Consider the following 23,808-nt stretch of genomic DNA (forward strand, 5'->3'; position numbering starts at 1 on the left):
CATCGATTAGTCAAAGCTCATAGGCGGGGCGTGGGTTACGTTTCTATACCCATTCCGAGAATATGTAGGTGTCTAATCTATTATATCTATTGTAATTCTCTGTACAATAATAGTCTTTGCATCTTCATAGATTATGCTTTTCATCTACCTAATACATATCATTAGATAATCTTTCAAATATATCGTCTCTTTACAACAACACCTAACCTACTACTAATACGAAGCAATTACTTAGTTATCACAGACTTAGATAACGCCTATGGAGCGCACTCTCTTATTTTGAAGGTGGCGGACCTATATTATACTCGTAGGGGCCGGGGAAACGGAAGCCAAAAGGGCATTCCATATTAGCGGTATGAATCAGAAACAAGGAAGCGAATCGTTCGTTAGTGTCCATGGAATGTCAATTTCGTAGACTAATAATTCATATCCAAACAAATATTAGGTATAAAGGCAAAAGTGTCTGTATTCTTTCCATGGCCCATTTCTTTAGTCAATTTAGACGTTTGGTACAGAGACAGCTTGCATCCTAGAGACGCATATACACTATACAGGCTACTTTTAATCCCGGAAAATCAAAAAGTCCCCACAGAATTTTTTAAGCCTCATCCAATCAACCGATTTTGACGAAATTTTATACAGCTTAAGCTTGCCTTCTGGAGGTGGGCATGCGCTACTTTTTATTCCAGAAAATTAAAGAGTACCCACGGGATTTTAAAAAACCTAAATCTACGTGGATCTAGTTGTAGGAATCACCTAGTAAACAATAATTTACAAAATCACATTGTGCTCTCCGCAAAGCCGGATTTATTAATGTCTATAACTGACCAGAGATTGGATTAACCCAGCTGCTAATTTTATATTTTTCTGCTTACGTATTATACTCGTAGCTTATCCTGTCACATTCCACGATACATGGGTATCTACTAAAGGATTCTAAACAAGTACATGTCAAATATATGTTCCAATACAAAGACCTATTTACACAGAGATAACACAGGTCAGCTAGTCATGCTCATCCTTCTACTATTTGAAAGTTTGTTTAGATTTAGATATCCGTGTACCGTTAATACTTGAACAAATATACGGACGCGAGAGACTTACTTTCAAGTTAGATAAATAGGCGCAACATTAAACTAAGCAGATGCTAGTTAAAATAGCGCATGTTGAAACTTAAAAGATACACCAAGTACCTACCTAGTGCAAATCCAGGTTTTGTATGACTGTTTGGTTTGTATCAAGATAGCCAAAATCAACAAATAGGATTTTACATAGTACGCCATAAGTTAGGATAAGGTTACCATATTAACACTATGTACCTGACTAAATTAAACTCATAATCTATTCTCCTAGTTAGAAGAAATTTAAGCAAACTCAATACCCAAACCGAAATCTAAGGGTTTCGCCTACAGATCAGGCAATGCTGGGCCCTTATGGCTAAGCCCCAAATCAGATTGGTCTAAAAAAAATAGTTGCGCTTATACTAAAAACAAGTGACTATTACAAATTAAAAAGCAGCTGATTACAAAAATATTAGCAGTGTATGCTCTTTTTTAACCCCCGACCCAAAAAGAGGGGTGTTATAAGTTTGACGTGTGTATCTGTGTATCTGTGTATCTGTCTGTGGCATCGTAGCGCCTAAACGAATGAACCGATTTTAATTTAGTTTTTTTTGTTTGAAAGGTGGCTTGATCGAGAGTGTTCTTAGCTATAATCCAAAAAAATTGGTGCAGCCGTTTAAGAGTTATCAGCTCTTTTCTAGTTTTCTTGTAGAAAAGAAGGTTACATAACCGTTAGGTTCATAATATTATGTCAATTGACAAATGTCAAGCTGTCAAGATGGACGTTGCCTTGATACATAATTATTTATTTGAAAATGATGTTTTGGAAAACTCTGATACTTTGGATCGTAGGCGCGGAATAGTCCAAGAAAATCGGTTCAGCCGGTTGAAAGTTATCAGGTCTTTTCGGTCTTTTCTAGTTACTGTAACTTCACTTGTCGGGGGTGTTATAAATTTTTAATTTACACTTGTCTTTTGAGATGATTCTTTGAGACTAACGATACGCTCCAACCTATTACCTCATCATTGTTCTGTTTCTCAGGCATGATTAGCGTCAAGCGCAAGCCTGTCACATAGTAAAAAAATGATTGAATTCTAAACACCATAGATAATATTATGCTGACTGTGCCTGCATAATATGACTGACCACCATAAAACTTTTCAGTAGCTATTGAAAGCACGGACGTCATCATCTGAACAACTTTAAGAAATAAAAAACTGGTTAAGTTTCATAATCATAACACTTGCGTAACACTGTAAGTTCAAAATAAAACTAAATCATAAGTACGATGCACGTCATTTCCGCCAGGGAAATATAAACGAGCGTCATTCGCTATTTGCAGGTTTTATTGCCACCATGCCATACGACATACGGTTAACTCCGCATATGCATAGGGACATAAACATAACAGTTGCTGAAAGATTTATTTCAGTACTAGCTGATACCCGCGACTTCGTTCGCGTGGATGTAGGTTTTTAAAATTCCCGTGGGAACTCTTTGATTTTCCGGGATAAAAAGTAGCCTATGTGCTAATCCAGGGTATAATCTATCTCCATTCTAAATTTCAGCCCAATCCGTCCAGTAGTTTTTGCGTGAAGGAGTAACAAACATACACACACACATACACACACACACACACACACACATACAAACTTTCTCCTTTATAACATTAGTGTGATAGTGTGAAGTGTGATAGTGTGAAGTGTGATAGTGTGATTGAATTTCAGTATTTCAGTATGAAGGCGAAACTGAATTCTACTTATTGCAGAAATTATATTCGTAGAAAAGTATGTAAGCAGCTGGTTTGTATAAAAATACTCAGTTTTAAAAGTGGAGTCACGCTGAGTAAATAGTTCGAAAAATTGAGAAAAGTTTTGAGCTGGGGGTAAAAAACAAAAAGGCAATTTCGAAACGCAATTATAATGTAGAGCATCGATTGAAGTATAGACATGTAATTAATTACATAATATGTAGAAGTAGTTTTCATAACCCAGAAATGAAGATAAACCAAGTGCATATATGCTTTTGAAATACATATTTATGGGAACAATTTACCCCTGGAACAACCTCTCTTTTTCATTATTTTAAAATATTATAATAATAGTTTTTTCTACCTATTAAAATCTCAGTTTTTAAAACTTTTATTTCGAAGTCATAAGTATGTTTCTGCTTTATGAAAATATCCAAAGAATTATAATATTAATAAAAAATACCCCGCATTAGTGTGTACCGGAATTAAATATGTAGGTAATACAAGTAGGTAGGTCCTAGTGCAAAAGTAAGACATTAAATGAAAGTTAATCAAATATCCTCTTCGTATCTTCAAATGAATGAATCGATAAACATACTCGTAAATCTCTAAACTGGTTTGTTAGGTGACCTCAAATTTAGTCATTCGCTGAATCAATCGATACAAGGACCGTTATTCGCTAGTCGTGATTTCATATATTATTATCGATTTTAAATGATTTGCAATTTTACGACTTTGGGCAGTCGACTCCGGAACGAATGTTCCCATGGTGCGTAACGAATCGTTTCTTGATTCATACGCGTTATGCAGTATGTTTCACGTACCTACTCTTATCGTACCTATACATCTACGTGTATTACCTACGTTTGGTTATATACGTTTGGTCACTAACTATGGGTCTCATAAGAAAGCCTCAGAGTCAGCTTAGGACAGAGAGAGCTAAGATCGAAGTTCCTCTACGTGATCAAATCAGAAATGAAGAGATCACGTCAATGTGTTGCAAAGCTGAAGTCGAAGAACCGATATTCGAGTCACTGAGAGTCGCTGGAGAAAACCTACGCATGACAGAACTTTTTGAATTGGGGATTCAAACGAGCTTCACAAGCTAATAATTTGAATCGTAAAAGTTCTAGTGACATTAATTATTATTATTAGTCACAGGCTGTATACCTACGTATTACATACTAATATACTTAAAATAATTTGTCTATTAAAATTAACTCAGTGTAAAGCCAGAAATAATGTTTGTATTTTTTCTATCGATTCAAATACACTAGCCAGTCCATAGCCAAAGCCCAAAATGTATTTTTTATTTCTGCAATTGTAAAATCACGCTAATGGATGTTTATCTTTTAAATCGCATAGTTACGCTTATTAGTTTTCATTGGAGAATGGAGATCGGTGAATGGATACAATACAAAAATATCAAATGCTAAAATTATACTAAATAAAAAAATAACTTTTTCAAAAACGGTTGTTATCAGACAAAGAATAGGTTGTATGTAGGTCTCTTATTGGCATTTTTAAAACTTGGCATTGCAAAAATATATCACAAAGAGCGACTCAACAACCTGTTTTATCAATCTTGATCTGAAAGAAAGATCAGTTCAATGCCCGTTTTTCCTTTTGCGTTTTCACTAGTTTCCAACCAACCATATATACTACATACAGTAATAAATAGCTACTACACTATCTATCCATACTAGGACATTTGCTATGATTAAAATGCTACGTAATAAATACCCGTTTATATTAGATATTGTTAATTGTGTTTGCTACAATTAAAGTAGGTAGATATATGTACTATTTTAAGCTCCCAATTGCTATGTATAGGTACATAGGACATACCCTCTAAAATTCCACTTGTTGACGAAAAATCTTTACAATCAAGTTAACAACCATGGCTATCATCATTTCCATGTTTAACGAATCAGCAATTTCTGACCCATTGTCATAAGAATTGATGAGAATGATAACTGTAAACACAATGTAGGAATAAAAGCGTTTTTATTAACTCAGATTATACTTACTGCATATGTATACCTACTCATCCTTTTAAACTGTAGTAAAGTCCGCTACTAAACGCTGTTCTATAAATATTTCTAACGGTGTATAATATGAAAAGCTTTACAAAAAAATATTCACTAAACTATCGACCACAAAAAGAAACTGGGAATTCAACTAGTAGCATATACATTCAATAGACAGAGCCGGGAACTGTCGGGACTCAGCTGTTATCGATTGCTAACTGGCTCGCCTAATTACTTAACAGAGGTTAATACACCCATTATAGGACACAGGTTCATCGTTACAAGGTTTAGTGATGCTCTATTACTGCCCAGATAATGTTACACGAGGAATGTAAGTCGAGTACCTACCTACCTAAAAGTAAAATTAGATATTCTTCTACCATTATAAGTACATAGATGAACTAGATGTCTTCCGCATCCTATTTGGGAGGTCGGAGGTTCGATCCTGGACACACACCTCAAACTTTTGCGAGGTAGGCACATTTTTAACCCCCGACCCAAAAAGAGGGGTGTTATAAGTTTGACGTGTGTATCTATGTATCTGTGTATCTGTCTGTGGCATCGTAGCTCCTAAACTAATGAACAGATTTTAATAGAGTTTTTTTTTTGTTTGAAAGGTGGCTTGATCGAGAGTGTTCTTAGCTACTTATAATCCAAGAAAATCGGTTCCAGCCATTTGAAAGATAACAGCTCTTTTCTTGTTGCTGTAACCTTCCCTTGTCGGGGGTGTTATAAATTTTTAATTTACAGTTGTAAGCAATTAAATATCACTTGCTTTAACGGTGAAGAAAAACATCGTGAAGTAACCTGCTGACAGTTATCCATAATGTTCTTAAAGATGTGGGAAGCCTACCGATCCGCATTTAGCCAGCGTGGTGGACTGTGGCCCAAACCCTCCTCACTCAGTAGTGAACCGGCAATGAATTGATCATGATGATAATGTTGACCATAAGATGATTCCCGCGACTTCGTCCGCTTGAATTTAGATAAGTACATATGTATTTAAAAATCCCGAGCGCACACTTCGATTTTCCAGGATTAGCCAATATCCGTGTTTGGAATGCAAGCCAACTCTGTAAAAAATAGATTAAGCCCGCAACTTTATCCACTGAGATTTAGGTGTTTTATAAATCCAATGGAAACTTTCATTTTCCGAGAGTAAAAAATAGCTTTGGCTGGTGATGGGTTGAGATCATGATGATGATGTAGGTAGATAATAAAACTAGTCGTTACTTCCATAGTAATATTATAAACGCGAGAGTCTACTTCATTTTTAATAGCCCATCCGATTAATCGATTTTGACGATAGTCACAGAAATAGCGCTCCCTGGCGAAGAACATTGGCGTCTTTTTCTCCCTGAAAATCAAAGAGTTCCCACAGGGAGACACAATTTGGTACAGAGATAGTTTTCATCCTGGAAACACATACACTAAGCTACTTTGAGACTGATTAAGAACTCTTTGATTTCTGGAATAAAAAGTACTCCAGAAATCAAAGAGTTCACACGAGATTTTTAAAAAACCGAAATTCACTCGGACGCACAAGCATCACCTAGCACCTACATTATAAATCATTTATTGTAGCTTGTATAAAAACTTACTACACTTACCTGTAATTTGCATAAATGCAACAAGCTGACCTTTCAAGACCATTTTGTTCGAGAACTTTTCGAGACCTTGCTGAGGACATCGCCTGAACTCCTGACTCACGCGAATGACTACATTGTGAATTACCAAAAAAATATTCCGTTTATACCTACCTAGTTATAAGTAACTGACCTCAGGTATAAAATTGAATGTAAGAAGAGTTTCAAACATCCCCTATCAATAATGGAAAACGTGGTTATTTGAAAAGTCATTTGGAGGTGCCCATTTCGATTAACTACTAACTAACGTGACTATTATTTCAATTTTTAATCAATAACTGTAAGTAATCCTTAGGTGTGACATTAATATCTAATATTGATTTTTGATTTGGATTAAATGGTAAATAAATCATCACATTAATACTGAATACATTAGGTATGTTTCGAAAACCGAAAATCTTCAAAAGAAATCTAAATAATACTATGGGTGGGCTACGTAAATTTATGGTGATCGCCGCTACTCTTCACGTAAAAGATCAATAATAGCATTGGTTTTGGGCGGCGCGGTGTGGCAGCCGTTTTTTTACATTTGTGGCGTCCCGAAGTGGTGTTAGAAGAAATCCTATAAAAAATAGTTAATGAGCACGGCTCACTTCGAACTCTTGTGAATGGGAGGTCAAAATAAACGCATGTGTAGACGAACTTCTGCCGTTAATATTTTATTTATAAACTAGCTGATGCCCGCAGTTTCGCCCGCGTGGATTGGTCAGATCCCCTGCAGCATCAGGATTGAAGAGTTGGAATCCAAATTTTTTACGAAAGAATTTCGCAAAGTTCTTCAATCGATTAAAAAAGAAATGACGCAAATCGGTTCAGAAATCTCGGAGATTTCGGTGTACATGGGTAGAAAAACACAACTCCCTTCTTGAAAGTCGGTTAAAAAAGTAGCCTATGTTACACCCTGGTCAATCCTCTACTTGTATGTGAAAATCCCGTTAAAATCGGTTCAGCCGTTCCGAAGATTAGCCTTTTCAAACAGACAGACAGACAGACAGACAAAAATTTTAAAAACGTGTGATTCAGTTATGGTATCGTTCAAATAACCATATGACCTTAATATGTGGTAGTTATTTCGAAATTACAGACAGACACTCCAATTTTATTTATTAGTAGTATAGAAAAATGTATTAAGTAAAATTATGAAACCAAGGAATATAAATATATTATTTTATATATTAATTGCACTGAGCACTGGCTTTAAACAACTTTACGATATATACATACACCTATATAAAGTTCCAATGAGAACGCTCCAGTACAGCTGTTGTTCTGTGTTTTTCACTACGACACAGGTTAAAAAGTTTTCCAGTAGCAACCGAAAAAAATATAAATGTACCTATTATAGGAAAATTACCCCTAATCCTTAGGCAGAATCGAAAAGAAATTGTGAATATTTAAGCATCCCAGAAGCTATACAGAAACATTTATCTGCATTCCAGTTGAGTGGATTCCTAACTTTATCTAAACACCGCCCATCGCTATATTTAGTCTCAAAATAAAACACATGGCATCCAAAAGCGCTCGTCGGTCACTAAAAGCAAATATTTGCGCAAAAACTAAAAAAACGCTAACGTTTCAGTATAGGGCCATTAAATACAAATCCAAAACATGCTGGGGCGTCCTCGAGCGGCCTTACATTCCTGGAATGCACTACCTGCTTTTTATAGCGGAGATAAAAGGTTTACACTTTTATGCGTACGTTGTAACCTGACCTAATTCGGTTATCGATCAGTTTGCAGCCACCGACGGGATCACAGCGACCTATCAAAGTCGATTGGCTAATGCCTCTAGTGACCCAATACCTCGGATGGCTTACAAACACATGTATGGCCATGCCATATGGTGCTATGCAGTATGCACTAATGCAGTCATGGGTCAAGCATAACTCTACATTTATAGATGAAATAAATCAAATAATTATAGATTTTTATTGCGTCTCATAATGGCTATAATAAATTGCAACAGTCTATTCATTACAAAAAAGCTATAAAGAACTGAAGTAAGTACCTAGCTATATTTATTTTAATTGGAAAAATCTGTAGGTTTGCGGCACGGCAGTCGGCGGAATGCAAATTGACTTTACCACAAAATTCGCATTTCCAGTTTTATTTTATTTAAGTGAGAGAAAAAATCTCTTTAAAGTTTTTACTTTATTTTTTTGTTTTTAAATCCTTCCACCATCACCACCATTATCAAGCCATTGCTTGCTTTGAGGACGGGTCTCCTGTCAGAATGAAAATGGTTTCGCCATAGTCTACCGCCTTGTCCAAATGCGGATTTCTCACATTTTTATGAACATAATGAATTATGGAGAGCTCTCAGGCATGCAGGTTCCCACACGATGTGTTTCTTGGCCGTTAAAGAAAGGAAAATTTAGAGGTACGTCCGGGATCGATTCCTAGACCCCGCCAACTAAGTGGATGACGTCTTAACCACTGGGCTAGGCTATCACCGCTAAGTCCTTAGAATAGATTTATTTTACACTGATTGTACGATAATAATTATGGCATTGTATGAGGTAAGTAAGCCAAGGCAATTCATGAAAGTTCGTCCCCAGGCGATTCCCCATCCGGGCGCAAAAGTATTAATGGCTCGGCCACACTACGGCCCTGCCCGTGTACGGCGTGAAATAAATCGTACCTAATAGTGGAAATCAAAAATGAGGGCGAACATTTATATGTCTTATGAAATGTCAATATGTATTACGTACGCGCAGATAAGATAAGAGAAGAATACCAAGAGACAGCTACAGTAAAGAAAAATGATTACTTTACAAAGCTTGTCCTTGTGACCGAAGTCACAAAAGATAGTGTCACGGAATGACACGCGTTGTCACGCGCACTCCTCAAAGCGAAAGCACAAAGGGTCAGTTGTTAAAGAAATTGTGGCGACTGATTTGATTGTCCGCCTCGGTGCTTACTTAGGGCCAGCGCAGACCGAGCGGCAAGCTCGCATGCTCAAGCTCTTTTCCCATACATTAATGTTTTTCTTTTTACCACACTCACACTATGCTGCGCTTTAGTTACCTTTTACCAAAAACTGTGTTTAATTTTTCAAATAAATTATTTTCAGCCTGCTAATAGAGTGGGATATGTTGGGTATTTCCCTCGAGGAAGAAATCCGTAGGAGAACCAAATTAATCTACATAGCTCAAGCTGAAGAAGCAGTAGGCAGACCATGTCTGTCACAGAATTGGGGCAGACATGATCTGGAGTGGAGGCCGAGTACCAGGAAGTGGGTGTACGAGGAAGGCGGAAGGCCGTGTGTAGTGACTATGTAGTTGTAGGTACAGCAATGGACCCAAACAGGCTGATTAATTATTACTATTATTGATTGATTGCTGAATATTAAAATAGGTATGCTTATGGTTTTATTTTTGTCGCCGGATTTATTGACAAACGTACATACATCATACCGTACACCTATTCATGAATCCGTCGGAAAACTGAGCGTGCGTGCGACCACAGTATACCTACCGCTTGGTCTGCATTGGCCCTTTGTCGGCATGATGAGCGAATAGGTACAGGCCAGAACGAAAATAGAACAGGGAATGGAATACTCAGATTAAGTGAAGTGCAACTTATTCTTGCTAAGCTGAGGACCGTTTTCGCACGTCCCATTTTAGATTTCTTGGTTATACGAAGATAAAAGGAGTTGAGACGAAGTTATGCATCTTAGGGCTTTCAAATCGAGAAAACTCATCCTAAATATGACACTACCGAGATGTTGGGCGGACCAGGTGAAGGAAGTACTTGACTCTGGCATCTACTGTGCTTATCAGACTGTGCTTCCAACGTAGCCTGGAATTTTTTTATTAAGAGGGTGTTATCAAAAAGAAGCCACGATTTTCAGTAATAACTAATGAGAGAGAGAAGCTAGGAGGAGGAGTACGCTAAGTAGTACATAATTAATTATTCAATGCCCAAAGCCCAAAAAACAAAAAAAAATTAAGAATCATGATTGATGATTTTGCACTGGCGCTAAAGATACACAAAAACGACTTTTAAGCTAAAAGTGAAAGCAGGTTATATTTCATGCTTAGATTTTTCGATAGTGTTGGCAACCCTTGGCGTTATGAAGGCGAGCGAACGTCTTTATAACTTTGAAGACCGTATCCAATAAGTTGTAAATGAAGTCCACGTAAGACGTCTGAAGTGTTTTGAACAATTTGTAGCGAAATATAACTTATTTTAATAGATAATTAAATATACCTAGATTAAACTTTTAGCTTTTCTTCATAATGCGATTGCCGACAATACCTGCGTGCGCTACAGCTAGGTAGATAGGTACGTACCTAGTATTTAGGTACGCAGAAAAAGGTTTTTATACGCTCTAAGAAAAAATTATTATTAGATTTCAGGATTTTGTGTATAGTTAATACATCTATAAGATACAATAAGAGCAATAGTAACAGTAATTATTGAACATAAAATGTATAACATTTTATTGGTCATAAAGAGTTTTATATAGGAAATTATATAAAAGTTTATTAATAGAAACAAAACAAAAGAAAAGATTCAGTTATTGAAACGTCACTTACTACATAGTTGATAATATATTATTTTATAAAATCACGAAGCGCATACCTGTAACAAAGAAGAGTTAATCAGTATAGAATCGATAGCTCTTTAGAATGATACAAATAAAGACAACATTTACACATTTATCAGGATACATCACATTGTATTGTATCGGATACAAAGGGTGTGGGGATTGAGCGGGTATAATAAAAAGGCTCAACAAACAGCCTTCTTTCTCAGGCTTTTTCTATTTTGACATAAAGCCTTCATAGTATTATTGGCTACAAGCTACAAGCTATTAGATGACAGATGAGAGTTGGTATGCTTTATTGCGTCGGGATTTATTGTAAGGCTGCCTTCCCACCAGCGATTGATTAATTCCACCCCCGTTGCTAACTTAACGATCAAGGATTTGGTGGATTGGTAATGTAGTAATGTGTGTCAAACTTGCCAATAGGATAGCTTGATTTTCATAGCATTTTGTTAGCTTAGCTCTGGTGGAAATAGGTTTAACAAAGCTAAGTTTTGTACATATACTAGTTCAAGAGAAAGATGCGAGCTTGGGATGTAAGCTAAGGACACGAGGCTAAGGATGTGAGCTGCTAGGGATGCGTGAGTAGCTATAGCCACAGCCTTGAAACATACTATAGCTATAGAAAGTATTGAGGCCCGATTTCTACATAAGCGGAACGGGAGGAGATGTGTTCAGTTAATCTGATTGGTCGTTCGTATAAAGAAATAATTATCACACCATCTTTTAAAAATCTGATTGGTCGACTGAACACTTCTCTCCGCTTCGCTTAGATAGAAACCAGGCACAGTCTAATTGTGCCTCTTCTTCGCGTAGCTTTCATTTTCATAGCATATCTTACCAGCCGCTATACCACTTAAGTTTGCTGAAATAGACACATAGTTTCATATCTAAGCTTTAACCTCGTTTACCGCTTAGCTACATCGCACATCTCTGGTGGAAAGGCAGCCTAAAGCGTGACTTTCGGAGGTCGATGACCTCACTACTGGCTCCTGCGGTATAATAGAGATAACTTGCCGCTGCCGTGACATTGTTTATGATAGTAAGATGGCTAAACGCTGATCCACTTAAGCCGCAACGAAAACATAACAAATTATGAGATAGCAGCAAATTAGTGAGGAGATCATTATAAATAACAGTGCATTAAGGAGAGTAGAATATATTGGGGATTTGTGTTTGGAGCGTAAACTTACAGCTACGGTTCCTGCGTTGAATACTATTCTACTAATGTTTCTTATTACGGTATTCATGGTTATAGGTATACCTACTCAACCGATAGGTATACGTGACGTATTCAAACCCCAGAATTTTCAATTTTCCAGGATACAAAGCCATGGATCCCGGGATGCAAGCTATCTCTGTACCATACGTCAAAATCGGTTACACGGATGGGTCAGATTCAGACATTCATGATGGAAAAGCGTAAAAGGGATGCAAGTCATCTCTGTATAGATAGATGGATGATGCGGACGACTTGGTTCACGTGGAATCAGCTTTTTTAAAATACCGATTGATCTCTTTGATTTTCCGGGACATAAAGTAGCCAATGTATACATGGATATGGATAAATAAAAGAATAACAACTAGAATCTTTGAAGCTAAGATACATAAGAATATTAGCTATGTACATCCCGAAATAATTTAAAAATGTTTTAAATAAAAGTCTTATAAAATAATCACTATAATTAAGTCGTTAGTTCTTAAAACCTAACAGAGATAAATCTTGAAATAAAACTGTTAAAAATTTAGTTTCGTGAAGCGAAGATAATAATTAAGGAGTCGGCTATTAGGAATAGATTGTCCGATCGGCGAAATCTTAATAAATCAGCGTAACGATAGCAATAAATAAACCCGTTTCTGCTTTCCGGAGGAGTTGTCCGTGTGAGTGAGAGTGAGTAAATAAAAAACGTGTCATTAAATTTGCATATAGTGTTATGTCTGAGAGGATGTGAGTTAATTGGGTTCACTCGTAAAACCCGATCGCGACCACTTTCAGAAAAACTAAATGGTCTCCGTCGCAATACGTTCAAGAACATCAAAAAGAAGGTGATTAAGAATTGACGGTCGGTAATTTGCCATGAGTTCGCTGTTCAAGAACATTATAAAAAAATGTATGAATAAAGCTATTTTATGTAATGCCTCCAGGGCCATTTTGTCTTGATAGTTTTTGTGTAAAACTAGATTCAACTTTTTTATTCATAACCGCCTTGCCCACCGTATTTAGTGAGTATAGAATTTGTAAGGAATTAAAGTCAAAATTTTCTCACAAGGCTGAAAGTAAACACTTCACTGAGTGCTAAGTTATATAATAAGGGTAACTGCGTGTTTTGTTATCTGTATGATATTTTTATCTGTAATACATAAGATCGCACAGTTTAAAGGCGTTTATTGCGTAATTTCCTCGATTGACCAAAACCAACCTGATGTATAAAATATTAAACAGATTATAAAGTCGAACATGGAAAGCAAGAAAAATGTTGGTAGGAAATGATTTAAAACAGTAAAAAATAGAAATAAGGCCTACGGCCGGCCTTATAACTATTTATCACTCTCAGAACCAAATAATACTTACTATAAACAAATTCTAAATACAAAATACATTAAATAAAATATTCCTACAAAGCTGACAAAAAAATGAAATATGTAATGCTATTGAAAATTGATAATATCGCACCTAACAGAAAGCTTTTGAAACTTAATAAATTCATATCTCCTCATACAAGACTGGACGTATGAATGAATGTAAAGAACGGAGAATTTATAACACAGACGATTGTATAAGATAAGAATCTGGCTCGAGAATTTACAGAGAAGAAAATTAATTTTAATAACATTTAGTATTCAGCTTCGTCGTAGAACAAAATCGATTTTAGATCGATATCAAGATACAACCTGGGAGGGCTAAGGCGGTATCTTTAAAATGCTTCGAATCTTGGCATGTGCTACCCATTATACTGTCCGCGGTATTTGTTTTATAAACACTTGAGCTATAAAACTTTGCGACACATCGTTGAAACCATTATGTAGAGGCATTGTAGAGGTAATAAAAATAAAATCAAAAAAAAAATTTCAAAAGAAAAATAAAACCGACTTCAAAAACCAAAAACACTAAAAAGTAGAAAATAATTTTTGTTTAGCTACACATGTAATGTACCTAAGTATGAAGTCGAGCGAGCATATTAAAACAAAATTAGAAATCCAAGAGTGAAGCTCGCCCGACTTCATACCTAGGTACATTACATGTGTAGCTAAACAAAAATTATTTTCTACTTTTTAGTGTTTTTGGTTTTTGAAGTCGGTTTTATTTTTCTTTTGAAAATTTTTTATTTCACAATTTTTAGTGGCCCCACTGTACTATAATATGCTATGCCCAGTTAAAACCCTACTGTTTACTAAGCTATTACAGTGATCGCGAGCAATTTGCTCTTATCCATTGAGGAGTTCTGTTCTCCATCTCCGAAGATATTCATCAGATCTTCACCAAATTTATATGGGACCACCTGCACAGTATACCCTTTCAAACAAAAAAAAATTTTCCAAATCGGTCCAGGGGTCTTTGAGTAATCGGGGAACATACATAAAAAATATAAAAAAAAAAAAAAAAAAAAAAAAAAAAAAAGATCCCGACGAATTGAGAACCTCCTCCTTTTTTGGAAATCGGTTAAAAATATATAAAATGCATTTGTATTTCAAAGCTCGTACTGGAGGTTAATAGATACAATTTAAAACAATTCTTTTTAGGCTAAGCGGGTACCAGCAGAATTATATCTCTCGATGATAATTGATTAACGACGTTTATAGACATCTGCGGCGTTGAAAGAGCTAAGACAATCTCTAATGATACACCATTTGGGAGGAAAATGGCTCTCAGGTGCGCCTGAATCACATCAAAGACACTTTACGGTTGATTTCGGCAATTAGCTAGTATTCGTGAAGGAATCTTATCTGCAATCACATAACATAGCTGGAATTGTTCTTCTAAAAATTTAGACTCTAAAGTAAGCCTAATATTTAGGTCACTTTAGTCTTAATTACTTACTTTTGGCTTGCTATATTAATTATAATCGGTCTACTTAATATTGTAATCTAGATTTTAGACTCGTTACCACTTTTTATAATCAGCGATTGCCATCTGACCTCCAAAATTTATTGAATGAACTTTTCACATTAGCTGGAATAATTCTACCTGGATAGGTGTGATAATATAGTGTGACAAGTCTACTAAAGTCCGTTCACTAACAAGTTGGGTAGTGACACCATATTTATTCTAAGTGGACAGACTATAAATCAAGGAAAGTGCACGAGATTAAAATAAAAACCTAGTTAAAAAATACACAAATATTTTGAAATGATAAATAAATGAAGACTGTTTGAGTCTTTCTTTACTTGAAATCTCGTCAGGGTAGACTAAAAAGTTAAAAAAAAAACAACAACCAAAGATTTTAAGTTTAAAATCAATATGCCATTAAAAGACTAACAGACATAGTATGTTATGCAGAATAAGTTACAATGTTATAACTTATAAATAACCTATAGTGCGCTAAAAATAGATTCATTCTCAACCAATGTGTTATGTGATAAAATTGTACCGTAAATCAATCGAGGCCACATTGTCGGCCCTTAACAACTTTAATAATATATTTACAATGATTACTAGTCGGTTGATGGATATATTGTTGATTCATAAACAACGATAACGGCGATAATACAAAATTATGGTCCTCAGCCTTTTGAACTTGAAAATATGTATATCGGTATATATGTATGAATTTGCATAAATGCAGAACTTTTGTGTTCAGAATTTTAAAGCTGTAAGCCGTTCACGTTGCCACACGAATATTAAAATCGACTTTTATGACGAAATTGTACTATATGAGTTCCGGGGTGACTCGAATCTGCGATCGTAAAACCTTGGGAAAACAATGTAAAATGAATGTCGGTAAAAATAAGGTTTTAAATTAAAAAGGACAGAACCCATAAAGAAATTACTATCGGGTCGTTGAAAGTGGAACTTTGATAGCAATAGACGCCAGACTCGGTAGTTATAAATGTCCTAAAACAGGACGATTTACGTCATAGAAACATGTGTGGCTATCGAAAAGATAATTCTCGGACAAGTGGCGCCATGTAGCAATTAAATACATATTGAATGTTTCATTGCAACTTACATGACTGTTATTATTGATATAGATACAGATGTTTGCTATGGTGTAATGGTACCTATACATCTCGGTCTGTAAAAAAGTAGTTTCAAAAAGTGTGCGTTTTAATGTGAAATTATTTGTATTGAGGAGACAACTTTAGATGAAGATAATTATAGATAAAGACGTTTCGTGAAACTATAACGTAAGTAGGTAAGAAGGTAAGTTAAGGGCTGTAAGCAATTTGATATAACTAACGATTGATTTATTTATTTATCTAAACATTTTTATTGCTTAATACTATAACAAAGAATAAAAATTCTGGATGGACTAAAAATTGATATGTATAGTAAGACAAACCTTTTAAACATTTTTTTTAATTAAACATATAATTAAATATACGTAATAATACGAAATTAACATAAAAGCTTAGTCACAATTCGGACACATTAAAAAAGTAATGATTTTAAGCTTATTTCGTGATTTAACGACATCAGATAACGGGTATACATCGTGATATGTACCCGACTACAATATAAAATAACAAAAAAAAAACTGTTAATAAATATAATGCGTCATGTAATGATATCGTACCTATAGCAATAAATAAGACGACGATGATGTTATGGACTCACCTTTATGTAACAATTCATTAACATTATGTCCGTCTTGCGAAGGCCGGCGATCATTTCATTTTATTCAATAACTTTTCTTTCATTATGATTATGAAAGAAACATTTGATATATCGGACCTACCTAGCCGTCATTTCATCTGCGTAATGGGTACAATTAAATTTTCATTAATATATTATAAGATTGAAAAATGAAAGTCTTTCATAAAAAAAAAATTATTCCCTTTATTTTTATTCTAACCCCTTACTCGTACTGCCATAATTTAAAGATTCTAATCCCAGTGGTAGGTATATGCTGTGCGTTGATAGAGCAGTCAGTCAGTCAGTCAGGACAAGACATTTATTTATATATAAAAAAATACTCGTGGATAATGTTACCATCTATATAAGACACAGATTTTAGCCAGATTTAGAGCCTTGATAGCTCAAAAGTTGAGAAGCGGACTGAATTCCGAAAGGTTGGCGGTTCAAACCCCACCCTATGCACTATTGTCGTACTCACTCCTGGCACAAGCTTTACGCTTAATTGGAGGGCAAAGAGGAGTATTAGTCATGATTAGCGTAGCTAATATTCTTTAAAAAAAAGACTACGCGGAATGCAACTTTGTAGAGAAGAGGATTTAAGACTGAAAGAAATCTGGCAAAGTTACGTAGGTATATTAGAAATGCTGTATGAGGTTTAGCTTATCTCTGGTAGAGTGGTGACCCTACACACTAGACACGCTAGACTAGACACCAAGAACACTCGTAAGTAGTAACAACCTATTGATGAAGCACTGCAAAGAAGAGGATCCTCTTATACTGAGAGCGCTGAAGTGTCGCTTCTTCACCGCAGACTGAAGGGCAATTTACGACGGAAGATGGATAAAATGTGAAAGCGGAAGAAAGTATAGTAATATGATTTATGGGTAAAGTTCGTTTGATGTGCCAAAGTCGTTAGCCACCCAAAATTATAAAGTTAAAATGAACTAAAAAGATTTTTCATAAAAACTGGGTTTTATTTATGGAAAAATTGGGGAAATTAGTAGTTATGAATTAGTCAAACCCATATTACAAATGCGAAAGTGAACTGTTTGTTGGTACGTTGGTGTATGGGTTTGTTGGTTCGTCCTTCTATCACGTTGCAACGGAGTAACAGATCGACGTTTTCAGGGGTTATAGTTAAAGACCTGGAGACAGACATAGGCTACTTTTATCCCGGAAAATCAAAGAGTTCCCCACGGGATTTTTAAAATCCTAAATCCACATCCAAAATATATTTTTCTCTTAAAATTACTGAAAATTGCAAAGGAAAAGATACCCAATTAAGTCAGTAGTCTAGACAAAAGCACAAGGCATGCACAAGGTGTATTAAACGGAAGCTTAATATTACTTATATTTTAATTTTTAATTTAAATATGGAATTTCATCTACAAAATTTTAAGTTAATGAGCAAAAGAGAAAGTCTCACATAATATCCTTATGACATGCAGTAGGCACCTTCTGTATTAACGAGTAAAGTCTGCATAGTCGTTCTCATAATTAAGTTATTAATTAACATGATTAATAAATAAAAGATAAGTTTCGCAAATAATAAAAGATTTCGCAGGCGGCAGGTAGGCGCGCCATTTAATACGTTCGTTGTTTCATTTGTGCTCGTTTATTATTTTAAACGATCTTTCAGTGATTGATATTGTATTAATTACTTTAAAATCATTCCAACAACAACTAACAATAAAACAGCTTAAAACTCGTGCGAGAAATGAGTACTACAATAGTGCAACGGGTGAGATTTGATCACCGACCTTTTTGACCTGAGTTTGTCGTGGGCTCTTCTCAGACTTGGGCGCGTTTGGAACCCTCGTAGCTTTAGTTTTAAGTTACGTAATTAATTATCGCCACTATATCGTACAAATATAACAATTTCGACCATCAAAAGGAGTACAATAATACCTACCTACTTTGAATAAATGATTTTGACTTTGACTTTTTTTATTTGAGTCCACTATTAGGCTTTAATTTTAATTAATGTATGAAAACTAGATTTCGTATTCACACGAGACACCACCGGACCAGTTACGTGTTACCAGAAAATTCTAGTTGCTTTGGTCACTTGGATAAACTTACGAGTAAAGCAAGCAAGTTGGACGGCAAAAGAACACGCGGCAGAATGCAGATCACAGCTGCCGATGGTCTGACCAGCCGGGCGATTCAGAACACTCGATTCGGTAAGTTGTCGTTCGATAAGGTGTATTTTTCAATGGAAAGTACGTCTTATCGAACGGTAACTTACAGAATCGAGTGTTCTGAATCGCCCGGCAGGTCATGTCACTCATTGGTCTTCCACTTGCAGCCGCAATTAGAAAAGTCGTGGAAGCTATAGTTACATTTGAAGGCATTTGATTGCGGATACAACCTTCAGTTATGAAGAAAACGACCAAGAAGAAGAAAAGTAGATGTATTTGTATTCCAATAAAATTGAGTAGTGTCCAAGTTAAAAAATTTATTCGTGCGCCATATTATAATGTACGCAGTCCTCGCTTAAGAATCGTGTTATCACTTTATAATAGGGCATTATTGTGTGTCGATTCTGCGCAAGTGTTGAATTATTTATTAATTTCAATCGAATTAAACGTATATCTGTTTCGACAACGTATCACTGCTCCATTTGCATATCAGTCATGTTCCGCCGCGAGCTGTGCGTGCTTTGCGTTGTGCTGTCAAAAGAACAACTATACTTCGCAGGACGCACCCGGCGCGGCGTCGCAATGTTAAATATACCAAGCTGAATACTATTTTAGAAAAATTATTGTGATTTTATCATCTTTTGAGAGTTCTATACCTCAAAAAGGAAAAATAGAACTGTAGGATCACTTCGTTATCCATTTATCTGTCAATACTTTTTCTCAGAAACGCATGGAGTTATCAAGTTGGAATTAATATCAAATACTTAAGTCTACTAAACCCCTGTGTGTCCCTAGTAAGCGGAAGTCCCAACAAAAGACCTATGCCCAGCCGTGGACGTTTATCGATTGTCGATGATGATGATGACTTAAGTCTCTTGGAACTGGAACAATCAAGCTTCTAATCAACTCAATATAATAAGCACGTGCTCACTTACCGAGCTTACGAGGAACGTAGGTAAAGTTATTAAATCTTATTAGATACAAAATATTATAACTTATATATTGTTTTATGTAGTGGTGACATGTTCATATATTTGCGGAAACACATAGACTCAAATATATACGATTATGTGATGGTTTATTACAACGTGGTCCTTACAATGTCTCTTGGTCTCTACATTCACCTTTCACTTCACATTCGTTAGATTTCCTGAAACCCTTCACGGAAATAGAATATGTGATGGGTATTACACAAACATTCGTATCGTTCATCTGTCTACAAAATAATACAGGCATTTTCATTACCACAATGGAGATTTCTAAAACGTATATCATTGCATGCATTTTAGAAATCTCTTGCACCCCGATTGCGTTTCCTATTTGACAAATGAAAATGAGCATTAAAATTATAAACTTATGCAAAATAGGAGTTTCGTAGTTCTGGTAGATAGGCTACTAACGAACGTTAACTATCTCAGAGCTGACGAAGTTACTTATAAACTCAGTTGAAGTCTTTGATGCTCCGAAATCTCACGCTGTGATCTAATTTCTCGTAACAAGGATTTAATAAGCCACGCCAGGGATGAAATATGGCCATTTGTCCCTGGATTTCTTAATAAAATAATCCGGGAGCTAGTTTTATTGTGTAAAGTCACGAGCACGACTGTCAACTGTGAGCGTGCAATCGTCAGATGGTATCTTAGCACGAACTCTTACATTGCCCGTTTTGGCTCAAAACATAACACTTGCCGTCATGAAAATGTACAAAATTGGTGTTATACCTGTTCGTTTACTGCCTACCTACTACGAACGAAGTGATTAAGACGTTATAATTTTAAAAGGTTGACGATTAAGAAAAACAAGATTATAAAATTGTGTTCTTAATATTCAGAGAGTGTTCGTGTTGTAAATTGATAAGATTAGTAAATCCCTGTAGGATACAAAAAACAACTTTTATTTAAAATAACATACCTACCTACTAACGGCCGAATATAAAAATGTCTTTTAGTGCTTAAAAGCTTGTTAAATAAGTGGCTGTTTTCTTACTTTTTGTACGATAAATTGAAATGAAATGGAATCGTCGAAAAAACTTGATTTGTTGAATTTTCGAGTGCACTGCAGAAAATTATGTAAATTATTTGAATTTGTACTTACGAATACCTAAGTAGGTATATTATATCAAAGGCTATGAAATGTCAAACAAGGTCCATGACAATATGATAGTGCAAATGCAATTAGATACATTAACAGAAAACAGAGTTTTTCAGCGTTTTTTAATGTAAATATCTCGTCACTGCAAACACACTGTAACTCGTACCTATTAACTCATTTTATTTCAATGCAGTCTAATAAGAAAAAAATGCAAACTTGCCGAGTGGCGCCACATACAAGAGCTCATAGTGACATGATTGCTATAATTTCACTATAAAATATAGTCTTCCCATATCCGTCGATGCTGATGGCCAAATTAGTACCTACCTCTCCTTATCTGGGCAAGGCACTTTTTATTCAACTACGAATAAAATTAATAAAACAAGTTGTAGGTACATACAACATGTTCTTTGTCCGTAACATGAACGCGAAAGAACAAAAAAATCTACATTTGTACCGATTCAAAAGTAACCTTCAGATCGAATGCTAATATGAATAGTTTACCATATAAAGCTTATGAAGAAATTGAAGAATCTGATATCTGATGTGCTAAAGAAAGTGCTCATCAAAAAACAAACTTTTTACAATTGCTAGGAATTCTCTATTTTCATCTTGTCGTTTTTCTGAAATCTAGATTTTTATCTCTCTATCTATTTAAGGCGTGCGAATGGAAAAACAGAACCTTTACAAGATCACTCGTGTGTCTGTCTGTCTGTCTTTTTGTTCGTCTGTCTATCTATCTATCTGTCTGTCTGTGACAGTTAATTTGCTGCAAATCTACTGGACCGATTATTCTAGTACCTACTAACCATGATTGACTTATATCAGTTTAAAAATATACCTATTCAATTTGAATCATATTTTTCCACGTAAATAAATATTTCAAAATATTGATAACGCTCTTTAAATGTATTATTGTACACGTCGTTTCTTAAAATCGTGCGCTGATATCAACTTATACAAACATGCGAGGAATTTAAAAGGCTCACAATAGGGAAGACGAGCGTGCCCGTATGAGTATTGTCACGATTTATGATTGACGCGGAATTTTCCAATTCATAAGCGTTGGGAAACTAGGATAAACATTGCCGGAAACAAGGGTCAAATATTTACTAAGTAGACTCAGATTTAACCACCTGAAAAGCTACGAACGGAAAACGAGTTGAAATAAAGATGAGTAGAGGAGTACGACCTAATCTATTCGATTTATTTCGATTCGATAGATGAAATGAAGCAGCAATTTGGGTAGCATTCCGTGTACCGGAACCGTGTAACATTCCGTGTATTCGGGTACCGTGATAATATAGTAAGGTACATAGCACCAATTCCTGATTAACTCGCATGCATCTCGCATATCTATATTTGAAAGTAGGAAAACTCATTTTCAAAATATTTAAGATATTTTAGGTAACAAATATTCGACTAACTACAGGTCGCAAGCCTGCAATCTGCGAAGTTGAAACAAACTTTAGAAGTTCGCCGTAGATCCGGCGACGAGCGTAGTTATTAGTTAGCCTTAGCAGTTTTCATACAAACTGGGATCCTATTATGCAAAGCGAGTTTGCAATTTATATGCTCATTAAATCTTTCTCTTATATTCAATGTTAAGACTATTACTTTTTCGTAATAATTGTCACAGTACTTCTAAAAATATTTATTGCAAATACGTACGCCTTTGGTTGAACTCATTGTTATAATTAATGCGAAAGTGTGTTTGTTAGTGGGGTTATTGGTCTGTTGATTTGTTTTTCAATCACACTGCAAGCGAGCTACGGATCGTCCTAATTTTTTAGGGTTCTGAGGAAAAACGAAAACTTTATAGGATCACTTTGTTTGTCTGTCTGTCTGTCTATCTGCCCGTCCGTCCGTCCGTCGCGGTCGTGTCTGTTAGGAAAACCTATAGGATACTTCCCGTTGACCTAGAATCATGAAATTTGGCAGGTTGGCACGTCTTATAGCACAAGTACAGGAATAAATCTGAAAACCGCGAATTTGTGGTTAAGTACATCATTTAAAAAAAATGTGTTTCAATTTTCTAAGTAAGATAACTATACCAAGTGGGGTATCATATGAAAGGGCTTTACCCGTATATTCTAAAACAGATTTTTGTTTATTTTTATGTATAATTAGTTTTTGATTTATCGGGAAAATGTTGGAAAAATATCCGAGTACGGAACCCTCAGTGCGCGAGTCTGACTCGCACTTGGCCGGTTTTTTGCATGGATTTGGTTAAATACCTGAAGAGTGACATAGGCTACTTTTTAACCCGGAAAATCAAAGTTCTCAAAGGATTTTAAAAACTTAAATCCATGCGGATGAAGTCGCGGGTATCATAGATAATGCATCTAGTAATATCATTCTTATTTATGAAGAAATATAATAACGTCCTTACATTGCCAATATTTTTGATACGCTACACCGATTTCTCCGAGATTTCTGAACAGATTTGAATTTTTTTTACAGTAAAAGGTCATACATATCGTAGCGAACCGTAATTAAGTACCATTCAATTCGTAAAATATATTAACGAGTAATGAAGTATGGCACATGTCTAGCCTAACCAGTGACCGCTAATATGTAAAAGCCTTCACCCAACCGACCACTTTCGCAAAACGTGAGACCGGCTTTTAGCAAAAATTTGATCAGTGAAAGTCAAATACAGCATTACATCGAAGCCTGAAGGGAGCCCGATTAATATAATCGATTCTGCTTCTCGACTCAGCTATTTAGATAAAGCCCT

General features: G+C 35.5%; 1 protein-coding gene across 2 annotated transcripts in view; it reads right to left on the bottom strand.

Moving 5' to 3' along the window:
- LOC123868211 (breast cancer anti-estrogen resistance protein 1) overlaps positions 1–23,808 on the bottom strand; it is a 118,194-nt gene that overhangs the window by 68,644 nt on the left and 25,742 nt on the right. The window lies entirely within an intron of this gene.

Source organism: Maniola jurtina, chromosome 9 (genome assembly GCF_905333055.1).
Source record: "Maniola jurtina chromosome 9, ilManJurt1.1, whole genome shotgun sequence".
Lineage (NCBI taxonomy): Eukaryota > Metazoa > Arthropoda > Insecta > Lepidoptera > Nymphalidae > Maniola > Maniola jurtina.